At 41.8% G+C, this 17,212-nt stretch overlaps 1 pseudogene; it reads left to right on the top strand.

Moving 5' to 3' along the window:
- The first annotated feature begins 814 nt into the window (after positions 1 to 814).
- LOC122099802 lies at positions 815 to 1,660 on the top strand (annotated as a pseudogene).
- The last annotated feature ends 15,552 nt before the right edge of the window (positions 1,661 to 17,212 follow it).

Raw genomic sequence — 17,212 nt, 5'->3', positions numbered from 1 at the left:
GGGATGGTAGGGGAAAAACAAAGGAGGAAGTATCAATGCTTGAGAGGAAATGAACTCATTACCTACCTTATGTAACTGCCATCCCTTTGTACATTATTTTTACAAAAAAAAACGTATTAAAAAAGATGAAAAGACCCAGAAATAAAACTACATACTTACAATCATCTGATATTCGACAAAAGAGTGAAAGATGTAATGTGGAAAAAACATAGCCTTGCCGGGTGACTGTGGCTCATGCCTTTAATCTAGCTAATCAGAAGGCTGAGATCTGAGAATGGTTGTTGAAAGCCAGCAGGGCCAGGGAAGTCGATGAGACTCTTAGCTCCAATAAACCACAAGAAAATGGGAAGTGGAACTGTGGTTCAAGTACTAGCCTGGAGATGAAATGCTGAGGGGTAGCTCCGAGGCCGAGAGTTCAAGCCCCATGACCGACACACACAGACACAGACACAGACACACAGACAGACAGACACAGACACACACACACACACACACACACACACACACACACCACATACACAGACATCATAGCCTCTTCAACTATTGGTGTTGGGAAAACTGGACATCAATAGCCAGAAAACTGGAAGTGGATCTCTGCTTGCACTAACATCAACTCAAAATGGATTAACTACATTAAAATCAGCCAAACTACTCTAAGACAGAAAAAGGGTGACATTAGAACTTATAGGTACTGAGGTGGAAGCTGGGCAGCTGCACGCCGAGCACCGGTAGTTGCGCTCCAGATCCTGCAATCTCACACTGCGTGCCTCGACCCAGTAACTGCTTACTCCAGTTGGCCCCTGCAATGGGCGCCATGCTTCCTGCGGCGCCGGCGCTCAGGGCAGGTCTACTCACCGCCCTGGCCCTGCTCCTCAGGCCACCGGTGACGAGGGTCCCATCTTGCAATGCGAGCACTGTGATGGTATCGCGCTGGCCCAGTGCGAGCCTCTGCCTGCAGTGCCTGCGTGTGCCGAGCTGGTGCGCGAGCCAGGCTGTGGCAGCTGCCTGACATGTGCTCTGCGGGAGGGCCAGCCTTGAGGTGTCTACACAGAACTCTGCAGCTAGGGGCTCAGCTGCCAGCTGCCACCAACCGAGCCACGCCCACTGCAGGCACTGCTGGATGGCCGCGGGTTCTGCGCCAATGCCAGCGTCCTGGCCGGCTGAGCGCCTACCTGCTGCTGGCGCCCTCTGCCTCAGTGAGTCAGAGGAGGACCTAGGCATGGGGAGCTTGGAGAGCCATGCCCCTCCCAGCACACATAGGGTGCCTGACTCCAAGTTCCATTCCATTCACGCGAAGCTGGACACCATCAAGAAAGGTCACACAAAGGACAGCCAGCACTACAAAGTCGACTATGAGTCCCAGAGCACGGACACCCAGACCTTCTCCTCGGAGTCCAAACTGGAGATAGAATATGGTCCCTTCCTTAGAGAGATGCAAGACACCCTGAATCACCTGAAGTTCCCCAATGTGCTGAGTCCCAGGGGTGTGCACATCCCCAACTACGACAAGAAAGGATTTTATAAGAAGAAGCAGTGTCGCCCCTCCAAAGGCAGAAAGCGGGGCATCTGTTGGTGCGTGGACAAGTATGGTCAGCCCCTCCCAGGCTTCGACAGCAAGGGCACGGACGACTTGCACTGCCTCGGCATGCATAGCCAGTAGACCCCACTGCATCAGTTAAATTAGAGCTCCAATACGCCTTACTTTACACAAAAGACTGCCACGGACAGAACAGTACCTGCCTACAGCCTCCACTTACATTACTTTTTGTGATGACCTGGTTTTTTGTGTGTTTTTTAAAGAAAACCAAAGTTTAGACAGAGATTTTAGAAATGTCTATCGTTCCTTTAAATGGTAAACTTGAGCATCTTTCCACTTTTCAGTAGTCAGAAAAGAAAATTAATTTCTCTGTTGCTTTCTGTAAAAATAACTGATTCTCCTGCCCAAAGCAGCGGACTTGATCCCCTTCTAGAAACCTCTCCACATCTGCCCATTGGAACAGCTGACCTTCTGCCTCCCTCACTTCAGTGGCTATTGTAGAAGACACCTCCTCGTTGCCCTCTACACTGCTCAGGCCTCATGGAGAACAGGAAGTTCAGAAACTCAAATCACCTGGACATCTCTACCATACATGAGACCCCTGGGCCTCCTGATACTATCTTTGATTCCAAGCCATGGACCCCTGGGCCGCAAAGCTTCTTCATTATCTGCAAGTGACTTGATCTGCTTGGAAAATACTGGAGAGATTGAGGTGGAATATAACTGACCAAGAAAGTTCTATAAAACTGACCCAAAAAAGTTCTAGCACATTGTAAATGCAGATCTTTCTGACCTCCCTCCATTAGGCAGCTTTTCAAGGATGGAGCCCAGTGGAAGGCCCAGGGTGGCCTTGGTTGTGGTCCAGCAGGGCATGGGGGAGGCTGGGGGTGTACCCCACACCTCACAGGCCTCACCAGTAATGGATTAATCGCTCTGGAAACAACAACAACAACAACAAAATGTTTTCTAATTTAACTCCTAGTTTGGGGTTGAGGATAATAAACTGTTTAAAGGCAAAAGTTTATTTTCACCCCTCATCTTTATTCTTCACGTAACAAAACAATGGTGTTTAATGTTATCTAAACAGGAAAGATGAACAGCTTGTTGAGAGAGCCTCATAGGGCACTGGGAACATGTAGAGAATACCTTGTGTTTGTTGAACTTGGAATCCAACTCATACTTTATAATTCACACATATATGCAGAGAGAGAGAGATATGTTCTCAATGGTTAACATTGTATACAGCATAGCCCAACTATAATAGGATTCATACTAGATAATCCTAGATAGTGTTAATTACTAGAAGGTGTAACTATGGCTGTGATCAGGAGAGGACACTCAGTCCAGGCTGGGCTTTTCTCTCCCCAAGGCCAAACCCATGGCAGTGTTGGGTGTGTGGCGATTGTCCTGCCCTACACAGCAGAGAGCTCTCCTTAAGAACAAAAAGAGGTCTCAAGACAGTCTGCCTACCTATTACGAGCTTTCCTTTATTTTTTAAATTTTTTTGGGGGGAAAGTATTTTTGAAAAATTTTGTCTTGCGATGTATTTATAAAAGTAAATAAAGTTTTACCATCAAAATAATAATTAAAAAAATACTTTTAGGTACTGGAATGAACTTCCTGAATAGAATCCCAGAGGCATAACAGATAGGAAAGGGACCCAACAAATGGGACTACATCAAAGGAAAAAACCTACACAGGCTAGAGACATAGCCACTAAACTAAAAAGACAGCCAACAAATTGGGAAAAGATATTTACCTGCAATACATCAGACAAAGGGCTAATTTTCAATGTATACATGGATCTCAAGAAACTACCCCTCCCAAAACTAATAAACGAATCACCAAATGGGCAGAGGAGCTAAGGAGAGACTTCTCATAAGAAGAGGTAAGAATGGCAAAGAAACATATCAGGAAAGGTTCATCATCCCTGGCCATAAAGAAAATATAAATCAAAGTAATTCTGAGATACCATCTTATCCAAATATCTTGAATTAGACAACAAATATTGGGGGGGAAGTGGAGAAATTAGAAAATGGCAAGGACATTTGCACAACCATGTTCCTTGCTGCTCAATTCACAGTGACAAGAAATGTACACAACCCAGATGCCCCACAATAAATGAATGGAACCAATAATTATGCCATCTATATACAATGAAATTTTACAGAGCCATTAGAAAGGATAAAATAATGTCATTTGCAGGGAAATGGATGACACTAGAATAAATCATGTTAAGAAATTTAGCCAACATCAAATTGACAAATGGTACCTGTTCCCCTGATATATGGAAGAAAGGTTTAAAACACCATGGGATATGATATACTGTACAGGATTCTAGACATCATTTACAGTAAGAACAGAAGAGGAAGCATTTGGCGAAAATCACAAAGTTATAATACCCAAGCACCTTTTCTACATAATATTATATATATATATATATATGTATATATATATATATATATATATATATATATATATTGAATTGCAATGATAAGGAAACAAAGGAACTTTTCTTAATTTGTCTTTTCATTTTCTAATGAGTCTGTATTCTTCACCTAATATACAGGGAAGATGGGGGAAGGGCACAGAATTAGTGGGAAGTGGGTGAAAAAAGGCAGCAGCAGAGCCCTCTGGCTCTACTGGACATTGATGAAAGTGAACCATGCAAGTCGAGGGTCAAGATGGGAGGGAGGGTATGGAAGAGAATGTGGGAACAGATGAGATTATGTAAAAGGAAGGAAATGTACTAGTTACCTGACATACAGAAAGGTAACCCTGCTCTATATAGCCACTAAAACATTTTTTTTTGAAGAAGAGTGTTCCCAAATGAGAACATATGAGAATAAGAAAATACAGAGCAGATAATTCTTTTTTATGTCCTTGGTACCTGATAGTTTCAATCAATAGCTATTGTCCTACCAACTGAGTCATACCTCTAAACCCAAAAGTCCTTACAATATTCAAATTTTTCATTGATTTCTTCATATTTTCTATTTACTTTTTCGTGTGTGTGTGTGTGTGTGTGTGTGTGTGTGTGTGTGTAAGAAATGGAGTGTGATCACAGGATCTAGGTGCTATCCCTGAGCTTCTTTTTTGCTCAAGAATACACTCTACCACTTGAACAAAGCTTCACTTCTGGATTTTCTTGAACAGTTTATGGGAGATAAAAGATTCACAGAGACGTTTTTGCACCACTAGATTCAAATCATCATCTTCAGGTCTCAGCCGCTGGAGTAGGTAGTATTATAGGCATGAGTCAAGGCTTCTGGCTTATGAATTGTTGTCCCTTTTTTAAAAAGATGGTGCCAGTGGCTCATGCCTGTAATCGTAGCACCACAGGAAGCTGAGATCTGATAATTGAGGTTTAAAGACAACCTGGGTAAGAAAGTCTGTGAGACTATTATCTCATAAACTGGTTAGCAAGAAACCAGAAGGGGCACTGGCTCAAACTGGTAGAGTGATAGCCTTGAGCACAAAAAAACAAGGACTGCCCCCAGGCCCTGAGTTCAAGCCCCACATATAAAAATATGTAAAAAAAATTGCAATCACTTGTAATCTCAACATCTTCAATTGGTGGTGTATTTAAAGTTAATTTGCATCTCACTTCGTATGTATTTGAGGGGAAACTAAACATATAACATTTTTTTTTAAAAAATGAGCAGCTGGGTTCAGGTGGCTCATGCCTGTAATCCTACCTTTTCAGGAGGCTGAGAAATGAATATGGTGGTTTAAAGACAACCTGGGCAGAAAAGTTCCCATGAGACTGCTATTTCCAATTAACCACTAAGTGGTTTAAACTGGTATGGTAGAGTACTAGCATTGAGCAAAGGAGTTCTGGGACAATACCCATGCCCTGTGTTCAAGTCCCATGTCGGAAGGACAAATAGAAATCAGGTCTAGGAAGTAGGCTCAGTGCTAGAGTGTTTGCCTTGCATGTGGAACCTTTGGGTTCAATTCCTCAGTACCACATAAGCAGAAAAAGCCAGAAGTGGCACTGTTGCTCAAGTGGTAGAGTGCAAGCCTTGAGGTGAGGAGCTACGGGACAGTGTCCAGGCCAGAGTTTAAGATCCATGATGGACAAAAAGCAAACAAACAAAAATAATTCAAACATTTAAATGATGTGCACAATAGACTATACACTAAAGATGAAAGATTAAATTAATGAATTAATAATTAAAGTGACCAACATTGTTTTGATTTTGTAAGTGGTGAATATAGCAGAAAAAGTGATAAGAAATAATAATTCATTTCTAACCACTCATATTGTTTTAAACTCATTTACTACTTTTAAACTAAAGGGGCACATAAGTATCATTTTACAAAAAAAAACAAAAGTTGTACATGTATTTCAGCCTGAATTCCACATTTTATAATTTTCCTTTTAGTAAATAATCAGTATCTTTTCATATAAAATACCTGTAATCCCTTTATTTAATACTTATCATTCTAGTATTTGATTATATCATAATTCCTCCCTTACTTCTTTTCTTCACATCCTTTCCTCCTTTCTATACTAGCAGTTAAATTAAGGGCTTCATGCACGTAAGGTAGGTCCTCTAAAAGGTGAGCCACTGCCTGCTCTTTTTGCTTTAGTCACTTTTTTTTTTTTTGGTCATGTGGCTTGAACTCTGGGCCTGGAGACTGTCCTTGCACTCTTCAGCTCAAGGCAAGTGCTCTACTGTTTGAGCCACAGTGCCACTTCTGATTTTCTGGTGGTTTAATGGAAATAATAGTCTCACAGATTTTCCTGCCTAGACTGGCTTTGAACTGTGATCTTCAGATCTCACGTCCTGAGCAGCTAAGATTACAGGCATGAGCCCCCGGCACCCAGCTCTGCTTTATACTTATTTTTTTTGGGGGGGGGCTGAACTCTGGGGCTGGCCACTGTCCCTCAGCTCTTCAGCTCAAGGCTAGCACTCTACCACTTGAGCCACAGTTCCACTTCCGGCTTTTTTTTATTCTGCTTATGTGGTGCTGAGGAATGGAACACAGGGCCTCATGCATGCAAGGCAAGCGCTCTACCACTGAGCCACCTTCCCAGCCCTGCTTTATCCATTTTTATGGCAGGGTTTTCTGTTTATGACCAGCCCAGCATGGTCCACAATCCTTCTTTCTACCTTTTCTGAGTAGATGAAATATAAAGTACAATGCATTGTGTTCAGATGTTGATTGAGATCCAATATTGTGAATGTTTCCCTGGGCTAGCCTCAAATCATAATCCTCTCTGTATCAGTCAAGACCTAATAGCCAGCATTACAACTATGAGCTACCATGTGTGGCTCAAATTTCTGACAACTAGAACATATGAACAAAGTTTTAATAATTTTAAATGTTGAATTTGAGGAAAATGAGTGCTTTTATTTGCCTAGTTTCAAATTTCACCAAAAAACACAAATATTAACTTTTGATTTCCTAGATTAAATAAGCAGATAAACTTTAAAAAGCAATTAACTATTTAAAGAAAATAGCTAGGACTGGAAATGTGGCTCAGTGGTAGAGCGCTTGCCTTGCATGCCTGAGGCCCTGGGTTCAATTCCTCAGCACCACATAAGCAAAAAGAAAAAAGCCAGAAGTGGCACTGTGGCTCAAGTGGCAGAGGGCTAGCCTTGAGCTGAAGGACTGAGGGACAGCGCCCAGGCCCAGAGTTCAGGCCTTACTATTGGACACCCCCCCCCCAAAAAAAAAAAGCTAAATAGTAATCATCCTTACCACTGTAACTTTGGACTTAACACCTTGTCAAACATTGTTTACATCATAGTCGGTTTTTATGGGTAGTATATTCCATAAACGGATCATGCCACCCCCAATGTCGATGGTCAAACAGCCTATATGCACAGGAGTGAAAGCCAGGCTGTAGGCCATCACACGATCCATGCTCTTATATCTGACTTGCTTTGGAAACAGGATTATTCTTCTATTCTACTTTCTACAAAGTTGCATGATTAGCAAGCATGATTTAGAATGAGAATGGCCTCATACTCCATGTTCCACGTAGGAGTCTTACTTTCTGTATATCACTCCCATAAATCTACATACTGGACTTGGCTTTATTGTTTCAAGGTTGTCTTATTTGTATTGAACCCTTATACTTAAACTCAGAACTTCTTTCTTCTATTATTGCTATTGTTGCCCTTACTGTTAGCACATGTAAACTTGGGAAATAATGAACAGCACGTACACTCACAAAACGAATGTTCTGAGAACCTTCTTCCCATTTAAAATTTGCCTTAATTTACAGAGAACTTACAAAGTTTGAACTCAATGTACTCATGTATAATGTATTTATAAGCAATATAAATTTCATATTTTCTCTTTAATAAGTTGTCTCTGAAACACGTGTTACCTCAGGTCCAAAGGTGTCCTAGTGTTATTTCAGTGAAGCCAGAAAACATTCATTATACCTCAAGCAGCACCATCGATTGTTACTGGAAGTAACTGTTACTGGATGAGGAAACTGACCCCAGGAGAGCAATGGAACATAGAGGAATAACAAAGTTCAAATTACCTTGTGCTTTCCTTTTTACTGTACAAGAAAAGTATCCCAAGCCTTGAAGGAAACTCTATCCCTGGCTTTTCCGAGTATGTTCTTTACTCATATAAAATTTTTCTGTAAACTTCTAGTTTTGAGAGTATTACAAAAGGAAATAATGTACCATTTGAAGGCCAGCATAGAACAAAATGAAATAACGTTGTTTTAAAAGTGTTCTCCTGCAAAGGAACAAAGACATGAAGGTTTTAAAGTGTCTTATGGATGGATATTTGACCCCTGAGATGATTCTCTTGATGCAGGAGTCAGTTATCAATTCCTTTGGTCTGGTCCTGAGTTCTTCAGAGCATTAAGGATTCCAAAAAAGCAGGATCCAGTCAATATGATCAGCAAAAGAAGCCTCTTCTCTGATCAGTACAACTTTAAGGAGGGTCCCAAAGAAATATCTGGGCTTTTTGTTTGCTTGTTTGTTTAGTTTGTGCTGGTTCTGGGTCTTGAACCCAGAGGCTGGATCCTGTCCCTGAACAGTTGTCTTTCCTGCCCACCTGCCCCCAAAGCTAGTACTCTACTGCTTGAGCCAAAACTCCACGTCTGGTTTTTTGGTGTTCAATTTGTGATAAGAGTTTGACACACTCTCCTGCCTGGTTTGGCTTTGAATTAAGATAGTAAGAAAGCTAAGTGACATCAACTGTGTGGACTTCTCTTTTGAAACAAAAAATATTAGATGAAGTTTATTGTAAAGCTAGTATTTGACAATTTATAAAGGAAGAGAATATGTCTAGCAAAGAAGCCATAACTTAAATAACTCAGCAAAAGTAGGTGTACTGAATCATTTTGAAATTATTTTTTCTGCTTGGGAAGATTATTGATCTTGTCCTTCCTTTTGGGGAAATTTAAGGTAATATTTGCACTTTTTGTTGGTTGTGGGACTTGAACTCTGATCCTGGGCGCACTCCCTCAGCTCTTCAGCTCAAGTCAAGAGCTCTACCGCTTAAGCTATAGCACCACTTCTGGGTTTCTGGCAGTTAACTGAAGATAAGGGTCTCATGGACATTCCTGACCAGGCTGGCTTTCAACCACAATCCTCTGGTCTCTTGAATAGCTAGGATTCCAGGCGTGATCCACCAGCACCTAACACATATTTGCGTTTATGTGCACTGAATGACACTATATAATGGAACACAATATATATATGGACACAATATATATTGGACAATATATAATGGACACAAATAATGGAAATTTGAATCGAATGATGGCATTGCAGCTTTTCAGGAAATTTGAGGTAACAATAAATATGTCCTCCTTTCCATGTTGTTTCATTAATCATTAATGACTCATGAGTTATGGGACCCTTACATTAGCATCCTCTGCCATCTGTGTAGGTGTATTTAGTATCAGGAAATGTTTATAGAGAAATATAGAAAGACAATTTTTAGAAAGCAAAGAAGATAAGGTATGAAAGAACAGCACAGAAGGAGATACATCTTTTACACAGAAATTAAGAAGTAGCCTAAGAGATTTAGAATGCTAATGGTAATGAGAAATAAGACTAGTTGATAACTATTTGTTCAATAACGAAAAATGGTTCTCTAAAACAAATTCTGGTATATCTTAGTTACTGTCGTTTATTCATTAACTCTGGAATTATACCTTCTCTTCTGTCACAACTGTTAATTTGCCTCTGCTGTTTTGGTGCCATAAATGACCAAAAATATTTCCAAATCTCATTTAGACTACCCTTCTCATTGTGATTAGCAGTGACCATTCACAAACCTGGAATCTTTGAATTTCCAGAATTAATCTTCACCTGACATCTAAGCACGTTCAAGCCATTAATTGCTGTGACCTAATGAACAAAACTTTTTTTTTCAACACAATATACTAATATAAGTAACTTACATGAATTAGGGAATACTATTGTCAGGTGTCATTATGGCAGGAGCAATTATATATTCCAAGTATGGGTTCCTTATTTTGTATTTACTAACTAATTTTTTTTTCCTAGTCAAGGGGCTTAAACTCAGCGCTAGGGAATAATTCCTGAATTTATTTATTTATTTTTTTGCTCAATTCAATCACTCTCCCACTTGAGGCACAGCACCACTTCCAGTGTTTTTCTGTTTAAGTGGTACTGAGGAATTGAACTCAGGGTTTCATACATGCTAGGCAATCACCGTATCACGAAGCCACATTCCCAGAGCCCTAAATGACTTTCTTAAGTTGATATTATATTTTTATTCCATAACTATGTACCATAATATTGGCCTGGTGCTAGAAAATGATGTAGAATAGAATACAATAAAATAAATCCAGTAAGGCTAGATGGACAATGAATAACCCTCACAGTGTAGCAAGGGCACAGAGGGCTTACCTCATGGAGATGTATCAACACGATGAATGAGACCACCCCTGACCCCCAGCCCACCTCCAGAACCAGAATGAGTAGGCCATCTTTTGTTCCAGCCACCTGGGGACGTTGGGCCACCTCCTACAGCACCCATTCTACCAGTTCCAGTCCCAGAGAGAGAGAGAGAGAGAGAGAGAGGGAGAGAGAGAGAGAGAACCAGAATTACAGTTAAATCTGGTGCCAGTGGCTTAGAACTCTAATCCTAACTAAACAGGAGACTGAGATATGAGGATCATGGTTCATAGACAGCCCAGGCAGGAACATCTGTGAGAATCTTATCTCCAAAGAACCACCAGAAAAGTGGAAGGGGCACTGTGGGCTCAAGTGATCGAGTGCTAGCCTTGAGCTGAGGAGCTCGAGAACAGTGCCCAATCCTAGAGTTCAAGACCCACGACTGAAAAGAAGTGGACTTCCCAACACAAGAAGTGGACTGAATAACACCCATTGTCCTAGGGAGCATGGTAGAGAAGTCAGGCCGAGCTTCCTGTGAACTTGAGGTCATAAGTAGGTCACCTGGCTTCTCTGTGCCTCAGTTTCCCCAGCTGCAAAACTGAACAAAGTGAAGGATCTCCTTCCACATTGGGATAGGGTAATAATGAAAGAGAGCCATGTTTCAGTTCATAATTCCACACCTGTGGCACAATTAATAACAGGCCCCACCTGAGCCCTTACTGGTATCTTCCGGTCATATGCTCACAGAATTGCCAAAAACTTATCTGAAGGCTGCTCCCTCTCTGCCTAGCCATTCTTCAGAGATCTCTCTATATAAATACCTTGTTTCCTCACAACTGTCCTATGAGGAGACTGAGGTCCAATGGTTGAGGCCCTACCAAGAGCTTCACGTGTGGTCAAGAATCCTCTGCTGTGGACTGAGTTTGGGATAATCCATCTAAACCAACGACTGAGCTTGGTGCCACATGTCTACCATCCCAACTAGAGAGGACCAGGCCTGGTGGAGCATATCTTTCACAGCAGGACCGCTATCCAGCCCAGCCTGAGCATATATTTAGTTTCTATCTCAGAAATGCTCAAGACAGAAATGTGGCTCATCAGAGGCGGGGAGAGGAAGCAAGCATGGGGATCATGGTACCCCCAGGGGGGATGTTTGACCCGGGTTGCATTGGTGTTGGGGTGGCCACTCACCTGTGCTGCTGAGAGAATCTATTGGCAGCTGCTCCAAATGGGGCAGCAGCTATGGCAGCAGCATTGTGGACACATGAGCCCAGAGCAGATGACTAGGGGCAGAGACCAGGTCGGGGATTTAGGCCTGCTGGCAGCACGCCATTGCCTGAGGTTTGAAACCTGGCACCGCATGAAGGGAGGGAAGGGTCCAGGTGGGGGTGGGAGCATCAATTTCCTACTATACTCCAAAGTCACCTCGAGTCTCTTCCTCACCACTCAGTCACCTCTACCTTCCTCAACTACTGGTAGTGGTGTAAACTAACAGAGGGAATCCCAGTGCTACCTGGCAGCATGGAATGTGGGCGTGGCCAGCATTCTTGTATCCCATTGGTCAGAAAGAAACATGAAAGAATCGGGGTGTGGCCAGAATCCTGTGAAGCAAGCAGAATGGGTGAGTGTCAACAGGCCATCCTGGGGCAATTTGAGCTGCCAGGATGTTCCCAGGACTTGAGAATGAGCCCCAGGGGTTAACAAAATAAAAACAGATTGACATGCAGATGGCAGTATGCTAATAAATCTATATATTTATAGAGTGCCAGAGATATCTATACATAATTCAGTTATTTAGACTATATTCCTACCAATTCCTGAGTATTCATTATGCATCCATGTAAGTAATGTTATTGTTTAAATCCTTAAAATATTAATGAAAGCACAGTGTCCTGAAATTATTGGGTTCCTCTAAGTAATAATATTCTTTTAATGTTTCATCAAAATTAAATAAAATCAACCAGCCTTCTGAAATGATGCTGTTTAATTTTATGGGATCACCATGCACCATGAACTCACTCAGCTGTGACATTGAGAAAACTCCAGTGTTATTCCTTTGGATGGGGACCAGTTTCTTAGTATCTCCTGCCATTGGCTGGTGTCAAGAAAGGGGATTCGAAACGAGGGCCTATGATGCCATGTGGGCCTATAGCTTCCCTGATAGTCTGTCAGCCTTCAGCAATGCAAGGTGAAGTACCCTTTGCAACAGTGTCATTCAGAACCAGAAGGGTCACTGCAAAGGAAGAAAACATAAAAGGCCACATTTTTTCTGTGCATTGATTTCCCTGAAAGACCTGGGGTTCTTGGATCACAGGAGCACCTGTGTGTCCAATGGCTTCACCCCAACCTAGGGTGATCGAAGCTGAGGTGGACTTGCCACGACCTGAGATCAAGCCCCATGCTGAGAAAAAATTAGCTCCCTGGCTTGCAATTCACACAGTTTATTCTTACAGGCTTTGGATTTGAACTCAGGATCTGGGTAAATCTGCAGCAATGTGGATAAAGGAGAAGATCATCTTACATGAAGATAAAAAAGTCAGTCCTGTTCACTAGTCCTGAATTCAAGACCCAGCCCTGGAAAACATGCTATTTATATATATTGTAAAGATAGGATTTATACTTACCTATAGATGTTCAGTCCATATATGTTTGGTGTGGCTGTTCTTGGTATCTTTTGTTTTATTCATTTATTTATCATTGATTTTACTATGATGAAACCCATTGTGTTTATTATATTGATGACAACCTATCAGAGAACATCTAGATTTGAAAAAATGTTTTCCATGATGCCTGGCCCCCAGGATACTCAGAGAAAAGGAAAAAAAAAAAGTTTCACACGCTCCTTACTCCATGATTCACTTGTTGGTAGTGCTGGGATTTGAATTCAGGGCAGAGAAAAACCAATTGGTCAATCAGTCAAGGTGATCATATGAACCTGTGAGCAACTAAGGAGTGTGGCCAATCCCAGAATCTGACATTGATCCCCAGGGTGGTCGTCTATAGTCAGAAATTCATAATTAAAACATAGGATCTATATTGACATACATGTGTGGTCAGCATCTTGTGTTCAGTGCAATTATTCTCCTTATTTTGTCTCTAATTCATGCAAGTATTGTGTACTTCAATAAGCATGGTGACAGGTATAACTGTACTGACATGGATGACAACCTGTTCTCATGTTTACAGAGTTGCCTATGCATTCTCCATCGTATTTGAGACCCAGGAGAGGATAAAAGGTACAACAACTGGCTTCTGACATCAGGATGAATCAGTTGTCAGTGCTGGGATTTTAGCTCAGGTCTGGGTAACTCTGTTGCACTGTGGGAGAAGGGGAAGCTCACCATCTTTAAAGAGTAGAATGTCAGGCCTGGTGCAGGACCTGATTTGAAGCCCCAGCACTGGACAAAATAGCAAGCCCACCTTTTTTAAACATAGGATTTCTCTTTACCTGCAGGTGAGGTATGCATCTTGCATTCAGTGTAGTTATTCTTTCTATTTTGTGTCTTTCTCAAGGATGTATTGTGTATATTATTGCGTATGAGGTGACAGACATAACTGCTGACGTGAATGACAACCTATTCACATGGCTAAGAGTTGCCTATGTAGCATTCTCCATCCTCAATGAGACCCAGGACATTCACAGGACAGGAAAACCTGTGCCACCATAAGCTTCTCACATCAGAATGAATCTTTGGTAGTGCAGGAATTTGAACTCAAAGCCTAGCAGGCCCTATTGGGAAATGGGTAATGGTGAGCACACCAGGCTAAGATCCACTAAGGAACTAGGCCATTCCAGGCACCTGAGATGGAACCCTCATGGGGGCCAATATAGTCATAAATTCATAATTAAATAGAGGATCTATATTTCCAAACATGGGTGGGTGGCATCTTGCGTTTGGTGTAGTCATTCTCTTTGTTTTGTGTCTTATTCATTGAGGTATTGTGTATTTCCCTGAGTATAGGATAACAAATATAACTGTGGTGAACTGGATGACAACCTATTCCCTTGAGTATAGAGTAGCGCATACATTCTCTTCCTAGCTGAGCCCCAGAACTTTCCCAGTACAGGAAAACAGGTGCAACGACTGGCTTCTCACATCAGGGTGAATTTTTGACAGTGATGGGATTCGAACTTTGGGCCTAGGAGGCCCAACTGCCCAATGGGTCCACATGATCACACCAGACTGTGAGCCACTAAGGAGCTGGGCCATTCCCAGGAACTGAGATCGAGCCCCAGGGAGGCCAAAATAGTCCTCAATGATCATTGAAACATGGGATGTATGTTCACATCCGTGTGTGGACTGCATCGTGCATTAAGTGTATTCTCTTTATTTTGTATGCTATTCATGGGTGTATTGCATATTTTCTTGAGTATATGATGACAGGTATAACTGGGCTGACATGGATAACAACTTATTCCCATGGCCACAGGGTGGCCCATGCATTCTCTGACCTAGCTGAGATCCAGGACTTGCACAGGAAAGAAAACAGGTGCAACGATTGACTTCTGACATCAAGATGAATCTTTTGGCAGGGCGGGGAATCTGAACTCGGGACCTAGCAGGACCAAGTGGGGAATGGGGTCATATGAGCCCACCAGCCTTTGAGCCACGAAGGAGCTAGACTGTTCCAAGGAACTGAAATTGAGCCCCGTCCCCGAGGGGACAGCAGGGTGCACAACAGTCATCCATTCATAAGGTGAAGGTAGTATGCAAATAAGTACACATTTGTATAGAGTAGGAGAGATGGTAACCTGTGGTGGAATCCAATCTGTGTGACTACCGATTCTTGGATCTTTCCTGATGCCTCCATTTCATACTGTGATGATTATTGTCATGCTTCATCAACTGTTCTTTACAAATAATCGATACCCCATGAGTCTTGCCTATCATTTCCTACTTGCATCATGCACAAACTTCTCATTCAAGGTTGAGATTGATTACATTCCATGACTCATCCCAGGTCCAGAAATGAGTATCTCAGGATCTCCCGCCATTTCCTCTGCATAGGGGGGCTGAACTCAAGCCTCAGGCCTGGAAAAGTTATCCCTTATATACTTTTTTTTTTTTTTTGGTACACTCGTGCGACTGAACTCTGGGCCTGGGCGCTGTCCCTCAGCTCTTCACCTCAAGGCTAGCGCTCTACCACTTGAGCCACGGCACCACTGACGGCTTTTTTTTCTGCTTATGTGGTGCTGAGGAATCGAGCCCAGGGCCTCATGCATGCAAGGCAAGCGCCTTACCATTGAGCCACCTTCCCAGCCCTCCTTATGTATATTTTAAAGATAGGATTTATACATCCGTACAGATGTTCAGTCCATATTGTGTTTGGTGTGGTTATTTATTTAATTTCTTGTTTCATTCATTTATTTAGAATTTATTTTATTGACTCTGATGACACCTATACCATTTATTACTTTGTTTACATCCTGTCACAAAACATCCAGATGTTAGATATGTTCTCCATCATGCCTGGCAGTGCCAGGATCTGAACTTAGTGCCTAGCAGACCCAATTCATCATTGGGTGAGTTTGATCATGGCAGCCTCCAGTCAATGAAGATGTCAGGTGGTTCACAGGCTCTGGCCAAAACAGCGATACATGGATAGGCAGACAGAGGTATACAAATAAAAATATATATTGGTAAAGAGTTCCATACCCGTCTATCTATGATGGAATGACACCTACTATGTTCCTTCCAACTCTTAGGTATTTATTATACCACAATTGAAGGAATATTATTCTTTTCATACTTAATAAACTATTAATTAAGCTCAATCAGCATTCTAGGATTATTGCATCCAATTTTAGCGTAGACCAACGTATAAATTACTCTTTCAATCAATATTCCTATGCATAGGAATGAGTCTCTTGTGATCTCCTGCAATTGATGTCAGGACTGCGATTTGAACCCAGGGCCTAGGTTGACAGGTTGGACTATGGCTTCAATAATAGCCCACCAGCCACCAGCAATGGCAGGTCAGGTCCACATTGCAGCTTTGTCATTCAAACCCAGGATGGTCACTGTCCTAAGAAAAAAATCGTAATCCCTCAACTCTCTGCAGCTCACCACTTTTCGTGCTTTCCAAATTGTTTTTCTTCCTGAAAGCCCTCTGGGCCCAGGATCACAGGATCGGCTATGAGACCAGAGACTGCACCCCAGCAAAGGGAGATCCAAGCTGAAGTAGAATTTCCATGACCTGTGTTCAAGCCCCATGGTTGGCCAAAAAAACTATATATATATATATATACATATATATATATATATATATATAAATTATTTAAATAAATTTAAAAAATAAAGCTCCCTGGTTTGGAATTTCTGCCAGTTTTCTTTTCTAGCCTGGGATTTGAACTCAGAGTCTTGGTAAATCTGTAGCAATGTGAGCAAAGAGTTGCCATTACTTGAGTTCAAACTCCATGCCAACCAAAAATGAAAAAGTAAGTCATTGACCTCGGCAGGAGGAGGTAGTTGTGGAGATGGGAGGAAAGGGATGGTAGGGGAAAAACACAGGAGGAGTAAACAATGTTCAATAGGAAATGTACTCATTACCTTGCTCCTGGAACTGTAACCCCTCTGTAGAACATTTTTACAATAAAAAGTATACAAAAAAAGAGAAACAATGTAGTTCTCAGAGAAGCACTTTGAAGGTAAGGGAAGGATGTTTGAATAGCTGTTCAAAACTCTATATTGCTTTTTTTAATATTCAGTATGGAACTGAATAAACATAACTGCTTCTATCAAAAAAATTAGGGAAACAAAGGAGGAGGCTACAATGCTTGATAAGAAATGTACTCATTATCTTGCCCATGTAATTGTTACTC

This window comes from Dipodomys spectabilis, unplaced genomic scaffold, assembly GCF_019054845.1.
Source record: "Dipodomys spectabilis isolate Male_0828 unplaced genomic scaffold, ASM1905484v1 ptg000534l, whole genome shotgun sequence".
In the NCBI taxonomy this organism is placed as follows: Eukaryota; Metazoa; Chordata; class Mammalia; order Rodentia; family Heteromyidae; genus Dipodomys; species Dipodomys spectabilis.
The sequence above is the reverse complement of the archived record's forward strand: the minus strand, read 5'-3'. Positions and strand labels throughout refer to the sequence as shown.